Source organism: Sprattus sprattus (genome assembly GCF_963457725.1).
Source record: "Sprattus sprattus genome assembly, chromosome: 19".
Lineage (NCBI taxonomy): Eukaryota > Metazoa > Chordata > Actinopteri > Clupeiformes > Clupeidae > Sprattus > Sprattus sprattus.
In genome coordinates, this window is record NC_137917.1 from 16,568,936 (window position 1) to 16,581,320 (window position 12,385).

At 43.1% G+C, this 12,385-nt stretch overlaps 1 long non-coding RNA gene across 1 annotated transcript; it reads right to left on the reverse strand.

Moving 5' to 3' along the window:
* Nucleotides 1-427: 427 nt before the first annotated feature.
* LOC308380400 lies at nt 428-2,733 on the reverse strand. The gene is made up of 2 exons (XR_013969013.1): nt 2,671-2,733; nt 428-892 (listed from the first exon to the last, which is right to left on the reverse strand). It is a non-coding gene; the product is annotated as an uncharacterized lncRNA (long non-coding RNA).
* Between the last annotated feature and the right edge of the window lie 9,652 nt (nt 2,734-12,385).

Genomic DNA, 12,385 nt, shown 5'->3' on the forward strand with positions numbered 1-12,385 from the left:
GGGGGGAATCATAAATGTTTCGGTTAAAGCAGACGCCCCTGTTTAATTGCTAGCATTCTCTCTGTTAGTTTTAATTATTTAAGAGTAACTACTGATGTATATGAATGTCAATGTATATTAATGGATGCTGTTTGCTTTTCTCAGATCTGAAGCTAGTCCTTGTGAAAATAAATGATCTATTTCCGCTGGGAGATGCTGCCAAATAAGCAGCTATAATCATCACGGCAGAGTGAGTACTCCGCAAAACAGACCTGGCCACTTGTTTTCCTGTGTGTGTATTTCCCATATAGCACTGTCTCATAAGTGCTGCAAAGTGCTGTAAATAAGTTAAGCGCTGTAAATATTTAGCATTTAGCAGGGAAACACATTGTTGGACCACCAAACACATGAGGAAACTTTAGAAAGAAGAAAAACACCTTTCACATGATGAAAGTGGATGCAATCCATTTATTTATTTAGTACTTTGAGTCAAAGAAAATGACAGACACAGTGTATGATCTTCTTTTCCCCAACATATCTGCAGTATACGCCATCAAATATGGACAGGAAAGCCCAAATCTCTCTGATGCTCTTTCATTCCAGAACTGCCGTGCATGACTGCTGCTGGGGGCCCTGCCACCTCAACCCGCAGTGTGTTAATCACCGTCTCCGAAAGGAGGTGGAGGGGAGTGTCTGGAGCCGGATCTCTGCGGAGGTGCTCTGCAGGGGGCATCCCGGGAAACCCGTGGAGGAGCTCTCTCAGTTGGGGAGGATGGAGGCGGGGCGGAGAAGGCCTTTTGCTTCCCTGCTGAACCCTGATGTGGAGAGGAGAGGAGGAGGGCGCAGGACCCCTGGAGATGAGGCTGAGCCTGACGCCGGGCGAGATGTGTGGAGGGGTGGGAAGGGGACCTGTCTGTGATAGAGAGTGAGATGGAGGGAAGAAGAAGGACGGGAGGAAACAAGCACATGACACTATGCATGCAGGCACACACACGTGAACAAACACACACACACACACACACATACACACACACGCACAAACACACACAGAAACACACACATATGTGCACAAACATACTCTCACACATACACGTGCACAAACACAGACACACTGGCACAAACACACACACGCACACACACGCACACGTGCACAAACACACACGTGCACAAACACACATACACACAAATATATAAAATCATACTCAAGAAATATTTAGATGCATGAACACATAAGTGTTCAAAATCTAACACAGAATAAAACATGAAAATACTGGTAAACATATAAAACATGTGAAAACATATAAAATGCATGGCTGCATATACTGTACATGTATGCACCTGCAGAAAGACAGACAGACAGACACACACACACACACACACACACACACACGCACACACGCACACAAACAAACACATAAAAGCCTAAGCGCATTCATGTGTTTTGCAGAGCAGGAGTCACAGAGAGAAGTCCTCTGGGTTCAGGAAATGGGAACTGAACAAGAAGAAAGCCTGGCTAATTACCTCCCCTAAGCTACGCTGGGCCACAGTGCAGCACAGCACAATTTTAAAACTGCCTTTGATTCACGTCCTTTGAATTAAAACATCACTTTGAATTAAAACTACAATGCAGGTCCTTCAATCCCAGCATGCTCTCTCTCTCTTCCCCCTCTCTTTCTCTATCTTCCTCTCTCTCTTTCTCTCTCTCTCTACACCAGAATAAGCAGGTGCCATTTTAGACCCCCATGATAGTCACAATGTTGAAAAATTAATTGCTTGTTAATTTTAATGCTATTTGCCAGTTTAAATGTTAATTGCCTTTTCCCATCTGACGGACTCGGTGGCCTTGCACTCCACCACTGTGTGTTATTTTCTTTTCTTCCCCCACCTTTCCCCCAAACCCCTTAAAGCCTGAGGCCAGAGCATTCACTTGACAAACAGTATAAATCTCAAAATGATTTGGCCTCCCAAACATCAGATTAAATTCCAATATTGGGGAGCCTGAATCGGGCAGTGTGGCTAATGTTAAAGCCATCCCAGAAGCAGATGGGTTTAATCAGATCAAGGGCTTTTGGAAGCCCCCCCCCCCCCCTTCTGTGTGGCATTTGATTGAGGTTTTTTCCCCTTCCCATGAAGAGGCATGAGAGGCAGTGGCATTTAGGTTTGGATTGGGTCTCGCTTCATAAGATTAGCACCACTATGAATTTGAGGCGTTTCTAATATCCTAAGAACAAATACGCCACCTGATTGCACACAAGCAGGGTACACACTGCACACATAGACAGGGAGACAGAGAGGGAGAAAGAGAGCAAGAAAATAAGGCGAGAACAACACAAGGCAAGCAAAGAATATATATACATGTAAATACCGTATACAAAAAGATTAAAATCATTTCAAAATTAAGTTTGAAACTTAATCAAGCATATGTAAATGCGAGTTCTAGCAACAAAGCCAAAAAGATGCATATCATTAATTTATCATTACACAGTTGCATCACTACGGGACAAATTAATTATGTTGTGCTTACAAGTTCATTATGTTGTGCGTTATCATTTCCGCACAAGTAATACACACATAATGAATTTGTTCCCACATAATAATAACTTGTGCGCACAACATAATGAACTTGTTCCCACATGCCTTGTGTGCACACGATTAAAAATATCACCTTTTGAGAATTAAGGGGCTCCGTACCTCAGCATGGTAGAATGGACAGCAAAAATTATCATAGAATTCAACATCTAATGCCAACAAAACGAAGGACGCACAAAACAAGATGGAGGGCAGAAGATGGCCACTGCGACAGAAGTCAGACGCAGCGAGTTGAGCTGCATGTTCCTTTGAGGGGCTGACAGGAGAAAGTGTGGGCCTTTGATGAACACCCATACGATCAGCAGGAGCCCGAGTGCCCTCAGCGTGTGGCGATCGCAAGCTGAGTGGACACGAGGCGCGGTTGATGCCCTCTGAATGCCAATCAGGCAGGATGGGCCGTGTTGGACCGGCTCACAGAGATCTACTCACGGCTGGATGGAAGTGGGCAGGAGGCACACTCACAGGCCCGGTCTGTGCCAGCAGAGGAACTGCAGACAGACTAGAGAGTGAGTCAGCATGAAAAAGTACATCTGAAAGTTTAGCCGATCAAGAGCAATAGGAGAGTCTTGATCTATTGGATGGTTTGTGCTTGGTAAGGGTGTGCACATCTTGCTGTCCATATGCTTGATTTAATCATATTTGATTGACAATCAATAGGCCAATCTTTGGCTCAATACCCTCTCTCTCTCTCTCTCTCTCTCTCTCTCTCTCTCTCTCTCTCTCTCTCCTTATCTGTGTTTGTGTGTGTGTCTCAGTGTATGTGTGTGTGAGTGTGTAAGAGTGTGTGTGTGTGTGTGTGTGTGTGTGTCTGTGTGTGAGGGTGTGTAGGAGTGTGTGTGTGTGTGTGTATGTGTGTGTGTGTGTGTGTATGTACGAGTGTTTTGCGCTGCGGTGTAATGGATGGTGCCAAGTGCTAAGGGCTCATTTGAGCTCACAGCACGAAAGAAACCAATCGCCCAGCCACCACAGAAGTGCTGACTCAGCCCCCTGGGTCATGGGACACGGGGAGAAGAGAGACCGTGCAGACGGGAGGGGTGGGGTGCGGCGGAGGTTAGTGACACAGATAGCATTCCACGGCGATTAATTCCCCAGATGGCCCTGTATTCCTCCGCCGTTGGCCCAGCGACAGTGCAACATGGCGGGGTGAGATTCGCCACATGGCACCTCGCTCTGCCAAGGAGCCACTGATCACACGGAGGTTAGCTGTCAGCTGAGCAGCTTGTTGAACTAAGAGCTGCTTCCACACGCCATTTAGGATGTCTCGTCTCCAGAGCTCTGTTGCTATCGCAGGTGACAAGAAGCTATAACTCCCGAGGCTAAAATCAGTAAACTCGCCTCCCCGAAAAAACTCAATAACTTTATGTTTGTTTACGTACATAAGTCACAGCACTGATATAATACTTTTATATTGCATTGCCTCAATTTTCAGCATGTCAACACCCACTGATGGAAACAAGCAATTTCGTTGTCACATCCAACATGAGGGCCGAGATGTGTTGTCAGTGACTGGTATATGTGTGTGTGTGTGTGTGTGTGTGTGTGTGTGTGTGTGTGTGTGCGGGGGCGGGGGCGGGGGTATGCCAGTCATGCCACCCTCGGGGATGACGGACTGCTAAGGGTGGAGTGAGCAGGTGGCACAGGGGCCAGTGAAATCAGGAGAGAGATGTGGGGAGGAGAGATATGAATTTGGCTTGCTGGAGGCTGGGAACAGGCCAATGCGAAATTGGTTTTGTAATTCACCACAAGCTAGTTAGAGAAGATCAATCTTTCATGTGATTAAGCTGCAGAACACTTTGGGATCATTGTTGATGTAATTACAATGTAGTATGCATTGTAGTTACAAATGGGTTCAATGAAAAATTACTTTCTGCAAATGAAATGGTTCAATAAGACTGTGGTTGTGGTTTGGGCAAAAATGGTCCATTTGTCATACCACAGAAATGTCACTACATATTACAGTCAGGACTGCAGCACGTTTATATAAGGCTGATATGCTGTATATTATCTTGGCTACCTTCACAAGCTTCTGCTAACATCAATACATCTATGCAAGACTAGGTGGGAGAAACAGCATAACAACTACATCTACTGTCTGTTTACCTTAACCTTTCCCTCAGTTTATTTCTGATCTTCCAAGACGGTGGCATACAGAACGCTTCTCAAATGTCAAGCCTTGCTCCATTACCCACACAAACACTTTTATGTCCTTTACTCTTCTTGAGCCCTAAGTATACTATTAGATGCCCCATTTTATGGCATACTATACAAGTGAACAGCAGCACTTCTCAATCAGAATCCAGCGTTTTGTTCTTCTGAACCTTTGGACACTTACAGCAGTGTTTTTTACTCTTTACTATACATTGCAAAGGAACCTTAGGGTGCAAGGGTGCAAGTGTCTGTGATAGAATGAAACATTTGGGTCTTAAACATGCAGGTTTTTCTCTCTGCTCTTCAGAGTGGGGCCCTGGTGATATAACGGCATGCATCACTCATCAGACTTTCTCAATGTCCTTGAAATGAGATTGGGCCTCGATAAGCATCCTTCAGAGGAGGCGAGGCAGAGTGAACACGAGAGGAAGTCTGGGAAGAAGGGAGGATATGAACGAGGCGGGCGGCTTATGTGCAGATTGTGCACCCTGGGCTCATAAAGACAGAAAGATGATATTTAGCTTCGTCTTAACCCATAGTGAGAGGCAGAGAGACCAGACGGGGAAAATGGAGAGGTTTATATGTGTCTGAGGGAAAGGAACTGACTGAAGCTTTTGCTCTGCAGACCGGATTAGGCCACCGTCAACAGCACTACAGGACATTCTAGATGACGTCTCTCTGATGTTTTTTCCCCTCTTTTCTCAGGCTATGGATGATGACGTTAACTCTGATGAGTCCTACAGGCCTACAGTCACGACAAGCTCAACTCAACTTTAACACGAATCCACTCTCAACTCAGAGTACAAATTACTCACATCCTCAAAAGGGATTGGCAATCAACCACAATCTGTCAAAAACGTAACAACTTATAATTATCCATGGAGAAAAAAAGCATCATGAATTAAAGCATTTAGTATCAAGCTTATCTTTAAAACAAATACAAAGCAATTGCACAGCTGTTGCCTGTCTATTTCAACCCAAGTTCAATCCAAATCCGACCAAATGTTGTTTTCTAACTTGAGGCCTCCCACTGTTGTCTTTGACTTGCATTCAACGCAGGAGGACAAGAAGCATCCTCCATCTCCTCCATTAGCCCTGATGGGACAAGAGCTCCCCACCGCCAGGGATCTGACTGACCCCCCGCAGAACAGCCATCACAAGAGGCAGATGGGAAATGGAGTTCAATCACAAAGACAGTGGGGGACACTGCGGCTTCACAAGGCTGAAGGCTGGCCACCAAGTGTGAGCAACAGACGACTCACTGAATGGAAAATTAAGGGAATGACAAAGTATAAATGAAATAAAAACAAAAAAAGAGTAGATTTAAGTATTCGTAAAAGAATAACTTAAACAGAACAAATGAAAAACAAAAATCTTTTGAGGTTGTGTTTTCAGATAGAGTGCTTGTCACACGACTTTAAAGAATAATAGCAGCTGAAGCATTCTGAAAAATATCTATTGATTTACTTGTAAAGGACTCAAACCACAGAGACACAAGAGTAACAAGAGATACTTGCAAAAACTGGCCTGAACTCATTTCTCTTAATATTGCCTTCCCAGCTGAAATACTTCAAAAGCGAGGATATCAAGAACACCACGTCTACCAAATAGGTTTTCATACACGCAGATCTTAAACTGTCATTGTTAAGGTCAACGCTGTGCCTTTTCTAATTTTATTACTGGACGGAACAGAAAATAAATGGAGTTTTCAGATAGGGGAGACTACATAGCGGTCATTGTCTAGGCAAACACAAAACAGGAGAGAATTCAGACGTGCTCTACACTACATCAGAGTGCACAGTGATACCCACTGGCTAATAAGACTAAGGATAATCATTTAAATAAGCGAGAGCGCAGCAGCCCACTGTCAATTTCTGCCCTCTTTGATCTGTCACAGCTGTAGCCGGATAGAGAGAGAGAGAAAGGGAGGGAGAAAGAGAGACGTTGTTTGTGTATCACTCTGTGTGTGACAGGGGAGGGACTATGTATATGTGTGTGTATTGCAGAGAGACAGAGAAAGTGTGTTTATGTTTTTTTGATTATCTGATGATTGTGCATGGGTGGCAGGTTATTTGCTGTCTGAAAGACCAATCAATGATGATCGTTTGTGGACATAAGAGGGCAATTACATGCTAGCAAATGATATTAGCCACAAAAAAAGCATAAACTGTATTGAGTCTGAGAATTATAAAATGGCCCAATTCCCATGAACGATCTGCTAAATATCTCATTTAACATGACTAATTAACGACAAACAATATTTTATGAGGAGAATTGGATATCAGATAAGATCTATTTGAGATAAATCTTTCGGTTCAATCATTAATCATTCAATCATTAACGACTCAGATTCCACACAGACGTACTTGTGATGCGGCTTCTTTCAAACTAAAAACTGCCTGAGCCAAAAACAAATAAATATTGAGTAACGGTGTTCATCATATGCTAGAGAAATGGATTCCCGTTTGTCTGAAGACACTACGTGTGGAATCACATGGGTACAGCCTTCGACTGTAGTAGAGAGCGGCTCAGGCCGCATTTATCTCTGGAGTCTGAGAGAGTGGTTAGCCAGCCCAACCTGAGCCCAAGAGCAGTAACCCAAGCATAACACACACACACACACACACACACACACACACACACACACACACACACACACACACACACACACACACACACACACACACACACACACACACACACACACATTACACATTACACACTGTCATCAGCAGTTCTTCAGACATACACTTACAGTAAAGTTGCACCTTTGTATTGAACACTAACAGTACCAGTGGTTGACTAGATTTCGAAAAAGCTAAAAAGTGTAATTTAGCCAAATAACACCCACAACGAAAAAAAAAACATATATATTTTATCCTTATATCTTACCTATGGTCTGTCAGTGTTAGATATAATGTTAAAGCCCAGCAAATATATCCAAATTAAAAAATCTTATCTTTTTTCTGAACAGGGTTTAGGTTGGGTATCCACCTCACTATCCACCTCACTGGCATTCTCTCCAGTAGGGTCAGATTTAGTTTTATAACCTTCAGTTGGCATAATGTCCTTGAAAGTAAATGTCATTTTCAAATAAATGCGACTAGCCCCAAGAAAACCACTCAACAGACACAAGCAAGTCAAATGCTGCATTATGAAAGGAAGAGAGAAAAGACTCTACAGGCGAACATTTAACGCTTGAGGAAATTTGCCTGACTGTTTGGGTCATAACAACATGATTCATAGATGCAGGATAAAGCCTAATAAAGCTATAGCACCCTGTTACTATAAGTGCCACACATGCTTTGCTGACAAAAGCTGACAAGGGTTTCTTTCCACTCATTCGCATATGTTAGCATAGCACATTCATGAAAAGTCAGCTAATGGAAATGCAAGTCCATGCACGTTTCCATCCCCTCTGGTGTTTCGAATTGAAAATGGACAATCAAGGGAGGACTTGTGAACAGCTGTTGGTTTAAATATTGAGGTTGTCAGGGCAACTTTAACGGAAAATGCCTAATGAAATCACAACGAATGTGATTTAATGTGAGTAATGTGAAAAAATTTCCATCAGCCTGAGTTGTCTTCTCTCCTATGCAAATCCAACCCCTTCCAGTAAATACATTTCTTATTTGACTTAGACAATTTCATGTCATGTTTCGAGTTTTCACACTTTCCATATAATATTCAAACTGTCAAAAATTGCATTAAAAAGTTAGATGGAAACCCAGCTACTGTCTGCAACATCAAGATAAAATGCATGTAACAGTTTTTGACCTCCTAGGCTGGCATAGATTACCACCATCTTTCCTACTATGAAAAGCATTCAAATATTTTACAGCACTCTACCAGGTATGTAAACGGTAAAGCAGATCTTCTTGCAGATGCTTCCAATCCATCTGCCATGCCCTTCTGTACTGTTAAGAATGAGAATTTAAAAGCATTTAGCAAAAGCATTTAACCCAGCTTTAACCCAGCCAACTAGTGGATTCCTTCTCTTTAGTTGATGAAAATATTTACTATATATATTTATATTTATATAACCATGCAGTAAGCAGTGCTTTAGGATTCTATTAAGTTATAAATAAATAAGTTACTGAAAGAACATATTGTATCAGAGAACATCATGTAAAAGAGTCTGAATGGCTCAAGGCTAAGGCAACACTTGAGAGTATGTCAGCGCACAAAAGACAAACCATACTTGAGAACAAGGACAGGGAGACTTTGCGGAAAAGATTCATTTCTCTCTAACTTTTCGAAAGAGAAGATGCAGAAGTGATGATGGGACAGGGAGAGAGAGAGAAGCAGGCAAGCGAGAGAGAGAGAGGGAGAGAGAGAGGGAGAGAGAGAGAGAGAGAGAGAGAGAGAGAGAGCCTTCTATTGTCATCAATTTGGTTAATCACTAAAAGGGAACAGGGTAGCCAAGTGTTCCAAAAAAGATACAAAAAAGTTAAAGATGAAATGATACTGTTTTGTAAAAGAAATCTTCTGCTGGTTCCATCACAGTGCCAACTCCCACGTCATTCTCCTGTCTTTCCATCTGACCAGCTCTGCTCCCTGCTTCAGGCTGGCACCCCTCTGCCCATGATAAATAACCTGCCATTACTGCCCACCGTGTGTGAGGAGGGCTACTGTCCATCACACACACCGGGGCAGACAGCGGCCATCACTAACACCGACACACCGTCAGTGTGGCTGCAGTGCCAATGTGGGTGTTAGTGTTGAAGTCCTGACTTAACAATGGCACTGTATGGGAGGACAGCTGATTATTTAAAAAATAAATAAACTGATGTTGTATTTCTACTGGTCGATGCTAGCACTTAAGCTAACTGTGTTTTTCCATCCACTGTAGTGTTTTTGCTTTACTTTTAGGGATTTGACTAGCCTGCACCACATTTGGTGTCTGATATTATGTGCAAATGAGCTGACTTAATGCCATGCACGCACCACAGATCTGCACCACTTGTCAGATCAACAACCGCCAGCACTATCAACCGGAACACTGCACTATCAACCCAACCCTGCCCCTGTTTGGGTATTCCTGACATGGCGAAACAGAGGAGTGAAGTTTTCATGAAAAGCCGGAAAGAAAACTAATTTTCGTTACAAAATTCCCTGACTAGACCATCCATTTCAATTCATTACAAACACTCAGGTAGGGTGAAAGCCATTGTGCAATGCAACCCATATGCAAAATTGCCGGTGCTCCAGCAACTGCATTAGACTAAACATATAGAGTTTGTAATAAAAAACTCAAGTTTGAGGATACGAACAATAAAAAACAAACATTCTACAAACGTATAAAAAAAACTTTATTTTCTTGCGTAGCATGAATGCACCATGAATCACTTCTCATGCCCCAGACATGAATATTCATGTGTACGAGGGAAGCACTGGCAAGTTCATTATGACTGATTGTGTTGTTAGAGCATTGCTATATAACTAATCAGTGGCCATCAACACCCATGCAATTAGACATTACTGAAATAGAGCTGATGCTGAGGCGGGCTGAGTACACAAATGACTTGTTTTGTGCCGTCAAGCTGGATGAGCTCTTAAAAACTTTTGACTGGATGTTTAAATGGACACATAAATCTTGGATAACAAACTGATTGTTTCTTAATCTAATCCTATATCTTTCCGAGGCTTGACTTTATGCCTTCGGCATGCTTTGTGCTCTCCAGAAACTGTGTGTCCCAGAAACTGGCTGTGAGGGATTTTTTTTTGCCAAATCAGCAAAAGCACAGTGCAATTTCAGGAAGGTGATTTTTTTTTTTAACCTCTTCTTTATGAAGGGAATCAGAGGTAACAACAGCTACAGAGGAAAGAGGTCACACAGCTTAGGGGGTTTAGTGATATTTGCTTTCAAAAAGTAAAATGGCCCTGGCACGAAATACCAGTCTGCTGAGGAAAATAAACTGTTATTAATAAAAGAGGCACAAGGAGAGTATATTCCTCCTAAGCAGTATGGCCATGAAGCTCCTGTTTTCTGTTTTCCCTCAGCTCATCTCATCTTACCTTCCCTTACATCCGTTGCTCCCCCTTCTCCGCATCACTTCCTTTCTTCTGCCACACATAAGACCTATTGTGCGAGGGATTCTATGGGCAATTCCTTCAGGCATGGACTGCTTTCAGAGGAGCTACAAAAACTGAGGTTCCATGTCTGTGGTTGTAAAAAAAAACCTTAACACACACACAAGCACACAAATGCACACACACACACACACACACACACACACGCACACGCACACGCACACGCACACGCACACGCACACGCACACACACACACACACACACACACACACACCACACACACACACACACACACACACACACACACACACACACACACACACTCACACACACACACACACACACACACACACACACACACACACACACACACACACTCACACACACACACACACACACACACACACACACACACACACACACACATGAGAAATATTCGGATCCCAGGTATTCTAGCTCAGACTGGCCCAGTACCCTAAGGCTCTGAAGTATTTACAAATCAGCCAACTGATTAGTTTGTTGGGAGCTTTTAATGGTTCCTCTCTCACCTCTGAGAGAAGCAACCCCGCTGCCTTAGGAGTGCACTGGTACACAGTTGCTACTGTGCAAGTGGCACATTTTGGTTGAATATGATAATTTCCCCCTTGGAGTAATCTGGCTGAAAAGCAGCATCTGCATTTATCTTTAAACCCACAGAAAAAAATCTTGACAAGACAGGGGAAAAAACTGAGGCATGAAAAAAATATAAAAAATCAACAGAATCAGGAATCTCAGTAGTACTGTCTCCATAGCTTTGAACCAAACCAAATGTGATGCCTTTTATGCTGTTTGCCTCCTGGGAAATACTGAAGTAATTTTGACAGTCTAGCCAAACATGTGATCTTTTAGCCAACAATGTATAACCTGTCCACAACCTGCCATTCCCTCTGGTACACATTGGCTAAGAGATTGTCAACAGACCAGTTAACAGACCAGTTAACAGACCAGTCAACAGACCAGTCAACAGACCAGTTAACAGACCAGTTAACAGACCAGTTAACAGACCAGTTGCAAGACTATTACTACCACCCTCTTAACACACATCCACATTTTCCAATCATCTCCCATCCACTTTTCCTCTCTCCCACTGATTCCAGATATCTCAATTAAGTTCCTCCCAACTCCGCACCACTCTAGTGGATGGGGCAGCTAATTATCTATAATTATGATCCAGTAATGAAGACAGGCTTTGCACTAAGCTTGATGGGTGTGCTGAGACCTTCATTGTTTCCTCAGCTTCTTGCTTTCTGTTCTCTCTCAAATACTGCGCCTGAGCTCCTGGAAATAAATGAGACATTTTCTGTTATTTACTGAGACTTTTTACTGTTCAGTGAGCGGCGCTGAAACTGAGTTTGAAACTGGAGGCGTATGAGTTTCTGCCTCCCTCCATAAAGTGAGGTGATAAAGTGAAAGCTAACTCTGTTTCATATTGAACGATATAAGCGTATATACTCTCTGAGAGACTAGCAGAGGCTACACCCCCATAAAAGCAAAGAGGCCTGAGTGCTGAGCTAAGACGTCAAACAAATCTGTTGGAGGCCAATCGATGTTCTGTGTCCACCACCACTCAGGCACTCAAACCCTTTTCAGATCTCAG